Below are 18,412 nucleotides of genomic sequence, written 5' to 3' on the forward strand. Positions count from 1 at the left end.
TCTTGTTTCAAAAATACTTAATCTGTACCACGACACTCCAGAGTCCGGCGGCCAACGATGGTTTCTGGTGCAGATACAACAAGATTATTTGATAGTTTATATGGAAATACACGAAAAAAGCCATTAAAAGATCATGCCATTTTTTGCCAGATAAACAAATCCAAGTACCTTCCACGACCAGACGAGCTTGTGTTGCCTGAACACTCGGACAAACCTTCTGAAGTGATACATGTAAACTTCGCAGAGCTGAAAAAGAAAAGTCCGGGTGTACGCAAAACACCGTCAATTCTGCTCGCAACAGATCAATCTACCAGAACAGTGGCTGCACGGCCCGGTGAGGAAGACACAAACAGTGTCATAGCAGTCCTTGAAAGAGGCATATTCTCCGATTTGAAGGTTGTGATAACAGACATTGGGCCTGCATTCCTTAGCAGGAAGATTCAAAAGTGATCACAGAACCGTGGCATCATTCTGCGGCGTTGTACGCCCTTTCACCCGCAGGGAAATGGAAAGGAGGTGAGGGTGACACGCGATTTGACACAATTAATGTCAAGGGGTCATAATTTTACCCGCCGCAGCAAATGTTGCCTAGAAGCGCCTGTGGCTCATAATAATAGGACACATACAAGCTGTCTTGGGCGCAGTCGGTAATTTTCTGGCTATGGTGAAGTTCCAAAGCTAAGCGCATACAAATAGCTTGGAATTGCAGACAGGGTAGTGCTAACTGAGCGTTGCAAAACATCTTAGGAGCGATATAGATACAGAAAAGCAATGAAGTCTGTTCTGTTACAAATTATAAATTTATAAAATTAGAAAAATAAAAACAAACTCACAGCTAGAATTTTACCAATATTTTTATTCAATACTTAACTTGCTCATGCTTAAGTCGATCCTTCACTTTTATTCTTTCAGTAATAAGTTCTTGTCTTCACTCATATCTTGGCAAGGCTGACTATCTTATTGAACACTTCTTTGTTTAATCTATTAACCGCTCATTTCTCATCTCCCCGACAATCTCTCTCGGTAAAGGAATAGTTTCACTTCGAAGGAAACAAAAAGCTGCTGGTGTACGCAATCACTCATGCCTAACCACGCTGAACCTGTGCCAAGACAGCACCGATTCCGTTGCCACTTGCATCGGTGCGCACCTTAGTACGTGCTGAAACGTCAAAGTTGCCGAGGACAGGTGGGGTGCGGAGTAAGCTCGTAAGACTAGAGAAAGTGGCAGCTTAAGGGGAGCCAAATGAAAAAGTGACACCTTTTTTTAGCAGTTTTGTGAGAGGCCGCGCTTTGGTGGCTAAGTCTTTAACAAAGCGACAAAAGTCAGAGCAAGGTTATACGATGCTGCAGACATCTTTTGCGTAGTGTGGCACAAGAAATTCTTCAACGGCGCATTTTTTCCCGGGTGTGTTCGGATTCCAGAATCGTCAATCAAATGTCGAAGTACCTTTATCTGACCATGAGCGAAATGGCATTTTTTTCTATTTGAGCTGCAGGAAAGCCTTGAGAAAGATACCAAGAAATGCTGAGTCGCTCAAGGTGCGCGTTAAACTCAGGTGAGAAAATTAACGACATCCAAGTAGCAAAGACAAATCGTCCGCTTAAACCTTTCAAGTAGAGAGTCCATCATGTGCTCAAATGTGTCCACAGCGTTAATTAAGCCAAGCAGCATAACTATAAATTTCGTCCGGTAAAGTTTGTCCGGTGTTATAAAGGCTTCCTTTTCACGATCGAGATCATTCACAGCAATTATATGCATGAAAAGTACTGGGCACCATAGAGAAAAGCAGGTGCGACATCTATACGGAGTAGTTCATGGACATTCTTCTTTGTGGTGCGACTGAGGTGGCGATAGTTAACGGAGAACCTCCACGTGCCGTGTTCCTTCTTTACTAACACGACAGTTGACGCCCATATACTTCACGGTCGCTCAACGATATCTATTGCTAGCATATTTCTACTTCTGCCTTGATGACCTTGTGCTCCAGCGCTGAAACTGGGTAGAGTAGTCTATGAATTGGCTGAGCATCTCCGGTGTGGATGCAGTGTTTTGCTAGGGATATCTGGTCCAAAGAATGGTCATTTAGGTGAAAAATGTCTGTATAAAGGTAGAATAAGTTACGGAGAGCTTAATCTTCGCCAGGCAAGAGGTCTGCGGCAATAATGTTTGCAGTGTCTTCGTTAGAACAACTGGCAGACTTGCAAAGCTCACAGGAGTCGTCGATGGAAAAAGTCTCTACGCAGCGATGTGGTAAAGCACTGATCATCTCCAGGATATTCCCGTGGGTATAATTTGCTTTGTGAATGCAAAATTCACCACGTGAAGCCAAGTGCAGTGGCCGCTGAGAGTACGTTATAAGGGACGGGGACGTTGTGCATGGAGAACAACGGCAGTAACTGGTGGAGCGATGTAATCACCATCTTCTACGATCGTCGAAGGTGACAACTTGATGTATGTCAGGAACTTCGGTGACATAGACGAATATTGGGTAGAGCAGTATGAAAAGTGCAGAGAGGCAGGACAAGGTGGACAGTACTTGCGGATCAAACGATGAGTGCAGAATGTTTAGAGAGAAAGTCTAGGCCAAGTATCAGGTCATGGGGGCAGTAGGCAAACACAATAAAAAGGACGACGGTATGGCGAACAGCAATGCTTACACGTGCAGTACACAATCTCACAAAAAAAAAACGCTGTGCCGTCGACGATGCGTACAACACTAGTGATGACAGGTGTGACGAGTTTCTTCAGATGACGGCGAAGGTGAGCGCTGATAATGGAGATGTGTCCGCTGGTATCGATGAGTGCTGTGATGGGTGTGTCATCTACTTGAACATCTAGGAGGTTGTGCCTTGTTAATAGTGCCAGTGAATGATTTTCCTGCAAATCCGGCAGTTTTTTTAATTCCTAAATAAATCGTGTGTTGGCGCCACCTGGTGGTATCGTTTTTCTTACTTCCATGGATGTCCTGTGGCCACTCGCATTGCAGGCAACTTTAAGTTACAGATAAAGACAATTAATTTTGTGAGGCAAAAGGTGATGCACTCAATAAAGAGCATCTTTAAAACTATTCTAAATAATATTCATTGCAGGAGCTGTCGTTCCTAATGAGGTTGCTAGTTCTATTAGAACTTTTGAGTTTCCCTACAACGCTATTTCTTGTATCATCGACACGGAAAAAAAAATTACCGTTGAAAATTTCTCGCAAAATATTTCACCTCCCCTTAGAGCTGATAATGGAAGAGAAGTGATCAGGCGGCATTTCAGCCATTAAATATTTACACATTCAGAAAGACGTCATTATGTGACACTCAACTCAGCGTAGCCATCAACCTTCTGGCCTCATCTTCTCGCCAACAAGCAACGCTCATCGATCAAGACGGACGATGGCGTGGGTGCGCTTAGTCAGCGTAGCGCGATGTCCCGGTATAGTGCAGGCCATTTACCGTTTAAATTATCGGAGACAACGACCTTAATGAGTATCATGAATATAACTTTCAGGGGATGCCTCTTTTCAGTGCGATATCCATTGCTACGAAAAATAAATTATGCTTTTTAATGAGAACTTACCGTCAAGTGCAATGTGATCTGCAGTATGGTGTGCGTGGTCGGAGGGACCCAGATATGGCACGATGGCGCTGACATACGTAAAATGTGAGAAATGAACGGTATTTCAGCGACAAGTATTGTCAATACAGGACGTTCGAAATTAAGACTCATGGTTTTCTAAAAATTAGCACCGGTAGGCATGGGAACACCACCTGTGAAATGAGTTATGTGGCCTGGTGGGACATGTAGTGAGATCGTAGTTAATGCTGTTAGCAAACCAAGTAACCAAAATTGAATAATTAACATTTTGTTGACTGCATTAAGTAGGTATGTTTGTATTGAAAAGGTAAATGCAGTCATGCTTTTACACAGTATCAATTGGAAGAATTCTTCTAGCGTGTTTCTGCTGCGAGATATCCGACTCAAATTTTTAATTGTCGGATTACCCATGAAGGGGAGTTACGATAAGAGCAAAGTTCATTAATGATGTGACACGCCTCTTGCGTGTGGTGTTGAGTGTGACAGCAGGTCGGAGGCTTAGGTAAATATAACTGTTCCTAATGGGATCAGCGGGATCTGTGCTTCTGCCTAGTGCATTAATATGTCTAAGGATGCGAACGCACATGCAAAGGCTACGATGCGCAGGCAATTGCGCATTAGCCTTGTTTCTAAGGGAAAGCTGTCGCTCCCTTGCACGGCCATTAATGCAACGGCAGGTATGCCCGACAGATGGATTTCGACAAGACCGCAGAATCTTCGTGAACGCATGAGCGTGCTTCTTGCGGCAGCCGCCGTTTTTCTTCCTTATATGAGGTAATTCTGGAAGAAATACCAACACGTTCGCCCGGGGCGAGAGAACTACTATCACATTGTGCTTCTTCGCTATCTTCTTCAGACTGGGTCGAATTCGGTGCACATATATCACCACTTCTGGCCTTCAGCTTTATGGCTGTGGAAGTTGCCTAAGACGTGCACATTCCGTTTCACGCCAAAGCACTAATAGTGTGCAAGGGAGGCCAGCAGACAACGGTCAACTTGACCATGGAAACTTTTCAGCATTGCGTGCGTGCATTACTTTTTCAAGGTAGACCTAGTGCAACGTTTCAGAGCAACACCTGGAGCAATATTTATATGAAAGCTTGCGCACCTCCACGACCCAGGACCTCTTGTACTTGTCTACCTTGGGTATTTTCTTCACCCTGTGCATTATGAAACAAACTCGCCAAGCAACAAGTTCTGTTTTCGCTTAGCCTCGGCCTCATGTCTCCGCCGCGTCACGTCAGGGCGCATCCGGTGTGGAGGTGCAGCGTCAACTCTACATGCAGCAGCGCATTATTTCTTTGTCTGAACTAACTGAATTGTCCTTGTGCATAGCAGCCTGGCCTTCTTTAATGGGGTTAGCCTTCTGCTGGAGCTTCTCGGCCCGCGTTCGTACAACACGCGGGGGCATGTATGTGCGAGGTGAGAAAAGCGGTGCTTCTGTGCGGAAACAACGCATTCTAGACACCTTACCTTGGCTACTATACGTGTGGGAAGACGATGGTACAAGCCGGCAGGTTATGTGTGGTCTGCATAGTCTGTGCAGGATGATTTGTAATTCGTTCCAAGAAGCAAGCATGTCTGACCTGAGACCTTGCCAAGCAACTACTGCTGTGCGACAGTCTCTGCGATTAGAACATGAACACGCCTAGAAATATGCCGCCAGCTGACATTTAAATCCTGATCCAAAGGGTAATCCTACAGTCTTTGTCAGTAATATCCTGCTGAAAAAATAGGGAAATTTATAGAATGAATAGCTGTTCGTGTAAATAATGCTGACGGCGAAAACTCCCCTGGTGTGTTCTTAAATCTAGCCAAGCACATGGACGTAGTTACTTGTAGGCAGGAACTTCTTGGATATGTTCCATTCCGTTTACTGAGGCATGAACCCCTGGCCTATGGGTCAGGGGAGCGAGCGGTTGTGGTCGTGGTCCTCAGTTTATATCCTACCGTCGGGCAACTTCATTATTGGTGATTTATTGAAGACAATGTCCTTCAACTCGCCAGCTTTCCGTATCGGGTTTGCTTCAATCCTTTTTCGTGGGCCGATCTTGGAGACAGTGCGGCCTAAAAGAGAGGTGCGCCACTAAAATTAACTCGATTTCTGGTTTCAGCTCTTATATTGTTGCAAAATTTCAATATTTATATTCTGAGACAAGATAAGATAAAAGGCAGGCGTTTTCAGTGTTATATTTGTTGACACTTGTTTGAAATGTGTGATTTTTGAAATTCTGAGGAATATATATTTAAATAATGTGAGACGTGTTATGAGAAACTTTAGAGATAGATGAGTGTATCAAGATAACACCCGAATGTAGCATTTCATGTAACATGACAGGTTTGTAGGATACATAGAAGCTCGAAACGCATTAAAATGATGTTGTAGGGGAAGCCGAAATTACATCGTTGTATACATAACTTCGTTATACCGACCACCACGCTTTACTGCAGTATATGCCAAATTGAATGCACAACGCCGAAGGTACGCGGCCCGCTGGACAAATGCGCATCCAAATATGCGATGAAAATTGGATGAAACAACAGCAAAAGACTATTCTGCCTCTACGACACGCGACTTACTGGCACTTCACGTGACAGCCGTTTCGATGACATCCTAATTCTCCAGTGTGGTGGTCTTTCGCTGCAGCTTTCCACTTGACTCGCTGATATAGTCATGAAAATAGCGAACAAAAATTTCCACTTAATCACTCCGGACAGATGGTTAACCAACAAAGCTGAAACGCGTGGTCTTGTCGTCTATCACTAAGTTAATCCCGACGCTTCATTAAATGACCGCTTGGTAGTGTGCCGGATTGTCCGTAGGCAGTTGCTGATTGCACTTGACTGCGCGAGCCTGTTCTTGTACCCGGGCTGCAGCACCAGCATGGCGTAAACGAGCAGGTTGTGAAGCTAACGCAGTAAGTCGTTTTCGGGTAGCATGTGGCACCCAACACGGTGTGCCGACTACATACACAGCTGGGGCGACCTATGCGACTTTCAGAGCTAGTTTCACTTTCGAGAGATTTCGCAAACCCGTCGAAGTATACGCCCGACAGAGCTTGGCCCAGCGCCACAAACGCAGACGCATGTGCCAGTACATTGGCCCCTAGAAAGCGAAACTTTGTTACTTACCACTTTATCGCAATCCTGCGGCTCCGGCGTGTTAGTGCACCGGCTTGGCTTGGCCGGCTCGCGGCTGTTTTCTCAGTTTTGGAAGTCACGCCTAGCCGGGCCAGCACAGCGCGGCACACCGCAGTGCCAGAGCGAGAGAGAGAGAGAGAGAGAGAGAGGGAGAGGAATGTAGCCATTAATTGTTACCACGCCGTTGCCAAGAATCGTTGCTATGTGACGCGGCGCAGCTGGCCGTGGTCTTTGAGATAGCAATCTCGGAGGGTGCGTCTAGCTTCGCCAGTTATCTGCCGCAGCGGGGGATAGATGCGATAAGTAAAAAATTCGTCGGTGATTACGATATTCCTTAATGTGAAATTTGAGTGCAGATTTATACGTATTTTTATTTCGCGAAATGTTGGCTAGCGTGAACCATCTGTCTCATGAGGCACATTGCAAAAGGAGCGAAGTGTGGCGGGACTGCCCCACTAATCGGGAGATTGCGAAAGGCAGCTCCTGAGTGACGCGTGGGCACGGTTCACAGCAGCAGCCGCAGACAGATTTTCGCCTATGCAGCGCTTTGTTTCCATATATTGCGTCATTGGACAGGTTCGGCGCATGCGATCGGTGAGCAGACGACGGTGGGCTACTCCGCACCATCTGGGAGCAGTTGTCACCGTAGAGCACCTGTCGCGGGATGCTACCTTTTAATTTCACCCTTTCCCCATACCCTTCTCTTCTGTTTCCATCCTCGCGCTCTCCGGTTTCCCGGTCTTTCATCCCACGCTGCACTCTGCGCCCGCTCTTTCATTCTTCGCTGTGCTTATTAGCTCGGTTACACCGAGAGCCACCAAGGAGGGACGCCGACGGTAAAGGTAGGAAGGGGTGCCTAAGAGCTATGCTCTAAAATGATGGTTGTGCGCGGTCACCGTGCGCGCGGCTAAGGACGGTAGTGACCATACACCGATCACGTGGCAGTGATGGCATATTGGACTCTTGAGTTTCAAACTGGTGCACCTAACATATGCGAATGAATATGTTTACGTTAGCGTGTCGCATCGTTGTCCTATGCGAAATGCGGAGCTTTCTGTCTATAGTACAGCCTATCATAGCGCATTTTTGGTGACATCAGGGTAATTTTATTGCAGTGGTAGTTCGTATCGGCTATACTGGGGCATCGCACTCAACCGAGTGAGTGAAACCATGCCGTCGTCAGCCTATTTGGACAAAAATTCCTTATTGGTGTGGAGATGAGGCCAGGGGCCCGAAGGAAACGGATTGGTATATTTATATATCTACAACTCTCCACTGGCTCCATGAATATATTTATCATGTCTGGCCTAACTACATTTCTGAGCCTACAGTGCAGACGGGACCCAAAATGTGCTTGTTAAACCATTGTTTCTCCGGTGTCAGTACAAGCGGGAATTCGATTATTTTCCCCGGGTAATTGAAAGGGTTGAAGCGTTCAGACCATTCCTCCCATGATGTCATTCCTGCCTACTTGCTTGAGTCCCCTTATGATGTGGCATACTCCTCCGCGTATAATGTGATGATGAAGCAGTGAGGAGTCATGGGCTACGCTGTTACCACGCCAGTTATCGACGTTGGCTCTTTTCATCAATCAGGGGGCTATTCGTCACAGCCAACTTGTGGCCATATTAAGAAACTTTCTTGCCTTGGTGGGCTTGACCATTTTCAGAGAATGTGGCGGTTGTGGTCACTCCAAAGGGGTTTTTTGTTATCCTGCAATAGTTTGCGCTGGACCCTGTCTTCGTCTAAGCGGGCGCTCATGAAGTAGTCGGTTCGTGAGAAGCGCACCTAGCATGCCATGTATGTTTGAGATGCAACAACACCCAAAAACAGGCGCTAGAAACGGAATCATTGGTGGGAGCGATTTCCAGGTTAAATTCGTCTGTTCCGACGCCATTCGTAACACCACATTCGCCTACCGAAAGGCTTTCAATGTATTATAGATTACATATCCGTTTCACCTGATAGCCGAAGCAGTGAAAGCAATAGAAAGGTATAGCGTTGCGAAGGAACTCTTTGGAGGCAAGTTCAGTGTCCCGTCGAATAAGACGCTTGCATTCCTACAAGCGTGCAACTAGAACTCAGAAGGTTTTGCGCAGAATGCTCAATACACCAAAGGAACTTAAAACGCTGCACTGGCTATGCTGCACACCCACTTTGGCAGAACATAATGGTGCGTTACCAAACGTGCATTGTCACTTCTCAGCGAAATGAGGACGCGCCTACGTTCTACCTCCGATCTCCTCCTTCCCGCACACGCCATCCCCTTCTGCTCCTTCTCCCTCTTTTCTTTGTATTTGCGTCCGCATCTAAAACCGCCATGGAGGCTTAGTGGCCGCGCGATATTGAGCTAAACACGATAGCGCGGGATGTATAATGTTATTGACGCCCATGTCTTTTGGAAACCATTTAGTTTTAGGAAGTCAACGGCAAGAAAAAAAATTTATCCGACGATTACGATACTCCCTAATGCGAAATTTGAGCGCAGCTCTATACGTGTTTCCATTTCGCGATATTTTGAAGCAAACAATTTGAGAGAGACATGTAGCAGAGTCGGTAATGGTCGAAAATCTGATCTGCGGATCAAGCGAGCCGGCGTTTATACATGACTCGTCAAAGGTTCCAGTGTGATCGCTGGTGCCGCATGGCTTCCAGAAAGTACTATACAATTCGCATAGCGCATACAATCAGATTAAGAAACAATCTCACACAATAACAACCAAAACAAGCGCGAACGAGACCGACCCAACAGAACCAAACAGGCGCGGGCGAGAGCTGTGGCGCGAGCAGACGATAGTACGAAACGAGCGGATCGGCTGAGACCAGACACGAGTGCGCATCGAGCCGTAAGGAGGGTCCGCATGACACCAGCATCGCGCGCGCACGTCACTGAAGGGGCCGCTCTCATTGGTCTCCGCCATTCGCGGCTCGCGTCCTTCGTCTCCCACTCCAGCGAAGGGGGGCGGAGCTGGTTACGAGGCCGACGACAACGCCGACGACGACGCGAAACCCCGGAACGGACGCCAAAGAGCTGCGCTCTAAAAGATATGCAGATCTAGCGCACGGTGGGAATCGATCTAAGCGAAGCCATTTGTGCTGTTAGCGTTCATTTACGATGATGATGACCATCATCATCAGCCTGGCTACGCCCACTGCAGGGCAAAGGCCTCTTCCATAGTACTCCAACTACCCCGGTCATGTGCTAATTGTGGCCATGTTGTACCTGCAAACTTCTTATTTTCATCCGCCCACCTAACAATCTGCCACCCCCTGCTACGCTTCCCTTTCTTGGTATCCAGTCCATAAAACTTGATGACCATAGGTTAGCTTCCCTCCTCATGACATGTTTTGCCTATGCCCATTTCTTTTTCTTGATTTCAACTAAGATGTCAATAACTCGCGTTTGTTCCCTCACGCAATCTGCTCTTTTCTTATACCTTAACGTTACAACCATAATTCTTCTTTCCATAGCTCATTGTGTCATCCTCAATTTAAGTATAACCCTTTTCGTAAGGTATGGTAAAACTTTAGTGAAATCCTGCAGATCGTGAGTCTTCACGAAGCGGCCCACTCCCACGTGAGAATCGGAAGGCTGAGCCTCTCGGCCGCATCGTGGGCCTGCTGGACAGCCCAGAGTTAGCCAGCAAGAAGAGGCCTGTGGAGAACCGCGTCCCATCTGGCCAAGCTGTTATCGTTGATAAAGCATGACCGGGCACAGCGCCAGACCATGTGGTCTAACGCGGCTATTTCTCCACAACCGCGACCGGTAGCATTGGTGTATGTATCCAGATAGATTTTACGTAAGAGCGATGGATTGGGATGCGTATTCGTTTGTAGTAGACAGTGCGGTAATACTTGAGCTCGATAGAGCCGCGGATTAGGAAAAAAGTAGGTTCTATGGCTGAGATAATGGCGTTTAGTAATCTCGTTGTAGGTGGAGGGTGCGTCCATGTTCCTAGGGAGTCGGCTTCCGATTGGTCGAGGGTAGTGCGGTAGGCAAGTTCAGACGCAGCCCCGTGAGCCGACTCGTTGAGGTTGGGAGGAGCACCCTTTATCTGACCCTGATGTCCGGGAAACCAATAAATGAAGCGGTGCGTCAATTCCTCGCCCACAAGAAGTCTGAGGGCCTGTTTGGAAATGGTGCCTGTTTGAAATGATCTGACTGCAGACTTTGAATCACTATAGATGACATCCCATGAGCTATCCAGCAGGGCTAGTGCACTAGCCATTTGTTCAGTTATTTCAGAGTCTCTCGTCCGAAGCGAAGCAGCATTAGTGATTGCTTGCCGACCATCGACAGTGACGATGGTGAACGCCCGACGTCCCTTACAAGAAGCGGCATCCACAAAGCTGACTTGTAGCTGATCACTCTGTATTTGCCCAAGGAGGTTGGCCGCACTTGTCCTCCTGCCGCGATTATGATCGCGGTGCATGTTCTTAGGTATGGGCGCGACCGTAATGTTCTCACAAATCGACGGAGGAACATCAGAGAACTCCTCCGCTACTCTGCGCAAGCCGTCTTCGGAGTCTTCGCTTCTGACCAAGTAGAGCTCCGTGCTGTCAGTGGCCGTATCGTTAAGTTCAGGGTCACGCTTCCGCGATGGCACTGCAGAACGCGAGGCCAGGTCTGAAACAAGCCGGGTTGTGTCCATTTCGATCACTGCCGCCGCAGAACCGATATGTCGCTGATAAAATCCCCCTTCCCCCAAAAGAAAACTAAGATCAGCAGAAGAAGGGAATGTACCGGTCAACTAGAGACACACTTCGTCGTCGTCCGTGCGACGCTACGCTAATTCTAAGATAGGCTGCACTGTGAGACGCAATTTTGACTTTTTAGAATAGCGGTACGAAGCGAAACGCTAATGGATAATTATACGGCGCCATCTAAATGTTAAATCGAATGCGTATTAGGTGAGCACCTCCTTTACGATGTTGACGTAACCGTCCGGTGTGTGCCCTCATCCACAAATAATGTAATCGATTTGGTCACGCGTGTTCAACATCAAAAACGTCTGAAACGACTCACTGCGGCATTATTTCTTGACATAACAGGTGCCTACAATAATATCGCACATTGTGCCATTATAGAGGCTCTGATTGGAGCCGAAATCGGTGGCCGCACGTTTCAGTGGCTCTGCAATTATTGACCGACAGGCATTTCTTCATGATGACCGAGGATGGCGCCGCGACCCAACACCAAACGTTCCGTGGAGTACCGCAAGGCGGAGTGTTGAGCCCGACGCTATTCAACCTAGTGTTCATTGGACCTAGTCAGATGCTTGCCCAACACAGTTCAAGTATCAATCTATGCCGACAACATCTGCATTTGGACGTCTGCCCGCATGGTACCGCGTATGCGCGCTAGCGAGTACTGCTCGTCCCCTGCCAAAGTTAGTGGCATATTTTTTTTAAGTTCTTGCGGGCTCTGCGCGTAGAAAGGAGATATGGCGGCCACCCCAGAGCTAAAACAGCTAAAACTAGGCAAAAGCATTTAACCATGTATTCCCAGCGGCGTTTAATCCCGAGAAGTGTGAAAACACTTTGTGTTACAAAAATATCCTAATGAAAATCCGAAACACGAACAGACGCTGTTTAGTATGGATGGCGGTTTGACGTCACGGGCTCTATAAGCAAACCACGTAATCTTATCTCAGTTCCACTCCAGCTGTGCAATGGGTAGGACGCGTGCGTTGAGGACTGTGCAAGAACAGTGCGCCTACGAAGAACATCGTCGTGTTTAGAAGCTGCAATGTTCGCGGCAACGGCAGGCAGCACGTAATACGGACGAAGGTCGTGCCGCATACGGAAAGCATATGTATGTTTGTTTGGATCACCACTAGCGACTGGACTCCCACCGTAATTGTTGTTGATACCAACATAAGCGTTTCTCGGCCAGATGGAAAGTGGTTGACGTTCAATGCTAGACACACATCAGTGGGCCCACGACGCGTCATTGGCCGTGCACACACTTTTCATAGGCGAAGTATATTTCCAGTGTTACCCAACAACCACTGGCCGTATATCATAGCCATCATAAAGTGATACTGACCTTGGTGACCAAATATATAATCCGCGAAAGCCAAAGAAGGTCCGAATTCAAAATAAAAGCGTTTAGTACGCGAATTTATTAATACAACAGCAAATCGGGATAAAAGAAAATTGTGGTATGCGTCTTTTATTTTCAATCTACATATTTGTTATCAACAAATTATCACCATATAGACTGCTCCGCTCGTCATCCACTTTCGCAGAGTGAAGTGGCTCTAATTTTTTTCTTTTAGGAGAATAGAAATTTACTGCTGTGAAAGTGACGTGCTAGCAGCTATTAAACAATCTGATTCTTTATGTTGGCATGCGTGTACTCAAGCTACGCTGATAATAACAATAACAACTATAATAACAATAACAAGCGCAATAATAGCGCGTTGTACGCACTGTTATTGCCTTTTTCTGCGCTAGTATAACAGCTGAAGGGTAACTTTAGCGACACAATTTCTGTTCACGCTTGGAAATTGTGTTATTGTTACTTGCTAGTCTCAATCGTAAAAGGCACCGCAATTAGGTGCGGCTTCAAGCATACGGCGACGTTGAAAGAGCGTCATGCGACCACTTCATATTTTGATAGCTGAAAGGGCTCTCGATACGCTCGTTTCTCGACATTCCCACCACACGGCGTGAACATCTGCCGCTGACAGCTCGGAAAGGAATGCCTGGAGGAGGGTACCTTGAAAATCCACGAAACAGGAGCTGAGCGGAGGCTAAAAGCACTGCGAGACACTGGGCACGTGTTATCGCTAGGACATTAGTTGACCGCGCGAAATGTAATGCAAGATAGGCGTATTTATCTTTCAATACCTTTTACTTCGTGCCTGTGACCATCTGCGCTCTTCGAAGTGCCAAACCAATCTTTATGCATATTCTTACCCCTATTAAGACACCATCTTCGAAGAGCACCTTTTCGAAGTATTAAACGAGGAATTGCTTGTTCGTTATTTCTACAAACGTAGTTGGGAGAACGCTTTTCTCCCGTGGTTTTGGTCTTCGAGTTGTCTTCGTTTTTGTTACTCGAACGACCGTACTGTTTAACCAACCTTGTCAGCCTTAGTGCTGACACTGTTGTCAGTCTTAGTGCAATGGTCGCTCGTGCGACTGCCGCCCCAGGGACCGCATTCGTATGAAGGAACGTAGAGAAGCGTAAAAAAATGTGCCTGCACGGCACCTGACTTAAGTGATAAGGAAAACTTACTTACCTTGCATTTCACTACTGCCTTTGTGGGAGCTTGGTTGTCGCATTAGACCATTAAACATTAAAGCCCGCAAATTATAGCAGACCTCACAATGTACACGACAGTCTTATGGTTGTAATGAAAGCTTCTTTAATTTTTGTCACAGCTAAAACGAGCTAGTAAGCATGGTTATGTTGGCATCACATATGTCACAGTTGTAAATATTTAGCCGCTTATGTTAGCGGCGACGTCACAAATGGGCACCTCGCACGCAAACATCCCACATTTAGCAACAGTGCTGTTGAAGGGTGCCTTGCTATTCGAAGAGTACAGGAGGGAATCGGGCTGTTGATCATACACGCTATTTTGCTCTAGGCCGCGTCACACAAGTTCCAGTCACAATGTCACACCGTACTGGAACTCTTGAACAAAAACTAAACCAGTCGTGCCATATGAAAGGTGGCGTGGTTCCGGTAGTAGTTCTTCAGTGCAATTGGCTTGCAAAGGGTTACTCATGCACCCGTGGCGTAAATGTAGCATCCAGCGTGTGTCATATGCAGACTCGGCGCTTGACAAGTCTCGCCCTAGAATCGCTTAGGGCTGCCTTCTACAAATCCGTTGCGAGGCACAACGTGCGGCGTGTCAAGTCCCTGCTTCCAGATACGTAACGCCAACAAGTGCCGCCCTCTGCAGTTTTTCTTCGTTTGTCATGGGACTCCGCCTAGATTGACAGAAAAAAAAAGAAAACAGCAAACACCGCTGGACAATGTATAAATAAATCTAGTATGAAATAAAATGCCAATGCGAGACGCAGTACCATTTGTTTCATACAAAAAATAATTGCAGAAAAACATGGCGCCAGTTTCAAGCCAAATTTGCAATTAGGTCAGTTCAGCCAGCTCAAGAAAGGTGGATTCTATTTGAATAAACAAATGTCGCATGCACAGATATCAAGAAAAAGAAAAAAAAAACTGGTAACGGTGGCAAAAGGTGAGGTGGCGATTAATTAAGCTAATCTGCTTAAATATGGGGTGGATTTAGCTGGCGCACGTCAGAAGGATTAGAAAGTATAAGTGTTTGACCCTTGGCCTAGGCAGGCTTTTGATTATCAGTATAAAAGCCTTTATACGTCTTACCATGATGTCCGCCCGGTACATTAGTGTAATACTGTTGCGGCAGCAAACACGATGAAAGCCGTTCTCTGAGAGCTGGGTCGGCAACTCTACGATATATGACCCTACTGCTCCAACTTTGGCAGCCCATTCGAAATGCGCTATCAAGGTCTGCATGAAGGCCTTCTAAGAGTTCCACGGTTTCGCCGTATAGGGCCTCATGCAGGGCGTCCACGAGCTGGCGTTGCTGCCGGACTCGGCCGACGTACGCGGCAGCGAAGGGGTGACCATGCCAGAAGACCAAGCAAATAAGTACGTGGCCCAGCGCGGCTGGAAACGGGTCCTGGTTGATCATGCAGACGTAGTAGGTTCCTGCTTGGTGTCTCGCTTGAATCGTCATATGGTAGTCACGGCGCGGGATTACACTCGCCACGACCTGGATAACCGCCGCGTAGTCGGCTCGCAAGGATGAGGCACCGAAACGGTAGAGCAGCCATGGCCGAATCTTTCTCCTCTGGGCCAGCCAGCACATTAACCAGGCGCTGCGCTCCAGGCATTGAAGCACGCCGCCAGCGCCTTCCAGCACGTTCCGTAGTTCTTGGGCGGCAGTTCCTGGCATGACGCCGAATCTCGGTAGCCACTCTATGTGCTCGTCGTCCAAGGCCCGGAGATCCTGTACAGACAATCGATCGAAATAGCCATAGAGGATGGCAAGGATATTGGCCGTCATCCTGCAGAAGAATGGAGTGGATGTGGGATCAGTTCTAGCAGTGGGTGTCACCCGCTACAGTGCTATGGAAACAGTCGCGTGCGATGTGAAGGATGAAACAGGCGTCGACAAAGACGCGAGTATGTCATCGACGCTGTTTCTACTAAGCGATGGTGGCGCTACCCTAGCATTGGCGGTAATCGCACGATCTGATATGTTCAAAAGTCCCCATGACAAGAAACGTCATTAGACCAGGAAATTGAAGCACAAGTTTGGCAAGGGTGTTCGCGGTTACACTGCTGCGTTATCATAATCAGCCAGTCGCCCATTCAAATAGCCACGAAAGCTGGTCGCGCGAGAACTCCGAAACAAGCAATGGTTGACGCGAATGATAACAACGTTCGAAGACATATTTAATGATAACTTTATGGGCGTACTGCGCACTTCGACTTCAAGTTAGAAGTGGGCGTCACAGGCTAGGTCACTGGAACGCACACTGGCTATAACGAGGCGTTCAGACGACTTTCGATTAATACAACTGTTAAGTAATTAAGTGCACAAAGTATATACTATCAAACAGGTACCACTGGTATTGCTAATAAATATTGTGCAGTAACTCCGAGCGCTTTTTCTAGTAGCAACTAACAGCAGGTAAGAAGCATGAATTTTTCAAGTACCGCTATTTCTCAAGTCAACGTAACAAGCCGTGAGTGCATCTTCCCTTGTTATGTACACTGTACGCTTCATTTCTACTATAACAGCGCGAATGAATATTTTGGCGGCGCTCTGCGCTTATGAATTTCAGTGTACACTGCTCTGCTTGCCCCATAAAGCACAGATCAATCAAGCCGCTTAAATCAGATGGCCACTTTGCAAAGAAAATCCTTGCGATGTGCACGTGCAAACCATCACGCGAAGCAGCGATCCCAGAAGACCACTGCGAGACGTTCACTTGTCACCATATCGAATTTTAGCGACTTCGGGATTATGTGTGTCACAAATCGGTGTTAGCAATATATTGGCTATTTTTTTGTTAAATAGCCAGCATGTCTTAAGCAGTTGATTAAACACTTCGTTAAGCCGCCAACGTCAACTGTTCCAGTAAGTAAGCCACGAAAGTTCGGTCTCGGCGCTGCGCGGGCGAGACTTGATTAAATTGTGCATGCCTCCTCCTTTTCTGTTCCTCGCAGCAGTAAACAATCCCAGATAAGATGAACTCTACTTTCGTTTTCTCTGTTTTCTATGCGTAATTTGTGAATAAGTTGTAACGTGTATTTTATTATTGCTGTCAAATGTGATAACGCATTTCATGTATTGAGAAGCGGTTGCATCTCGATTGTTCACGGATGCGCGAGCACTGGCATGAAGAAAGAGGTGTCTTACTTTGAGCCGTCCGGAGCTAGCGCGGCATATTGCATGCAATACCAGACTACTGTCATCATATTGTTACGGGGATGTTGGGAGTATCGACATACTGTATTCACAATATATATATATATATATATATATATATATATATATATATATATATATATATATATATATATATATATATATATATATATATATATATATATATATATATATATATATATATACAAGCAGAGACAATGTAGTTATGATGGCTGACCAGCAAGAACATGCAGCAGCCAGCCTCTTGCGACCTTCTTCCTTTCTCTTCTTTTATCCTTAAGTAGCAGGACCCCGGGTGCTGGAGCGCCGTCTAGGTGCACAGTAGGCGAAGAATTGCGAGCGAAATACGGCTTCAGCCGCGAAACCTGCACGATGTCAACAGGCACCGGACTTCAGAATGGATCAAACTGTAACGGCAAAATCTGGTAATTGACGTCGTTAACTTGATGTAGGACTTCATTAATGCCCTGTGTAGCGAGAGAGAAGTTGCTGGAAGAGGCTGACCTGACTACATGCTAAACGAAGGAGCATGCATGCCCTTGGGGTCAACTTGATACCGCAATGGCACCGGTGGTAACGGTTTTTTGTGTATGCTGCGAGGCTAACAAGTGTGATCGGGGGACTTGATGGACCATGTGAGCGTGATTGACGACTTCACAAGCGTACTCAATTGCAACACGTGGCACCGAATGGTGTCAAACTGCAATGTAGGGTCGCAACAATACAAAACACAAAAGGGTGAATATGCTGCCTGCGGTGTTATGTCGGGACTAGTTATACGCGAATGACATGTAGGTCAGTGTGGCGTCCCAGTCACTGTGATCCTTGGAGACGTGCATCGACAGCATCTCTGTGAATGTACCACTGAGACATGCTGTAAGACCGTTCGTTTGTGTGTGGTGGGTGGTGGACACCTTGTGCTCAGTGACACAAGAGCGGAGGAGGTCGCCGACAACTCGATACAAAAGCGAACGGCCGTGGTCTGTAAGTAGCTCCCGAGGCGCACCATGTTGGAGAGTGACATCATGGAGGAGAAAGCCGGTGACGGCTGTTGGACAACTAACTGGTCGGCAAAGCCTTTGTTATCGCGTAGCGTGTCGCGTAATCAGTAGTGACGGCAATCCACTTATTCCCCTCTAGTCGTCGTCGGAAAAGCGACAAGCAGGTCAAGGCCTATGCGAAAGAAAGCTTCAGAGGGAACTTCAATTGGATTGAGCCGCACGAC

At 46.9% G+C, this 18,412-nt stretch overlaps 1 long non-coding RNA gene across 1 annotated transcript; it reads right to left on the bottom strand.

Annotated features, from left to right (window-relative positions):
- Positions 1–14,091: 14,091 nt before the first annotated feature.
- On the bottom strand, positions 14,092–16,000 carry LOC135917066 (uncharacterized). The gene is made up of 2 exons (XR_010569169.1): positions 15,090–16,000; positions 14,092–14,674 (listed from the first exon to the last, which is right to left on the bottom strand). It is a non-coding gene; the product is annotated as an uncharacterized lncRNA (long non-coding RNA).
- Between the last annotated feature and the right edge of the window lie 2,412 nt (positions 16,001–18,412).

This window comes from Dermacentor albipictus, chromosome 10 (genome assembly GCF_038994185.2).
Source record: "Dermacentor albipictus isolate Rhodes 1998 colony chromosome 10, USDA_Dalb.pri_finalv2, whole genome shotgun sequence".
Lineage (NCBI taxonomy): Eukaryota > Metazoa > Arthropoda > Arachnida > Ixodida > Ixodidae > Dermacentor > Dermacentor albipictus.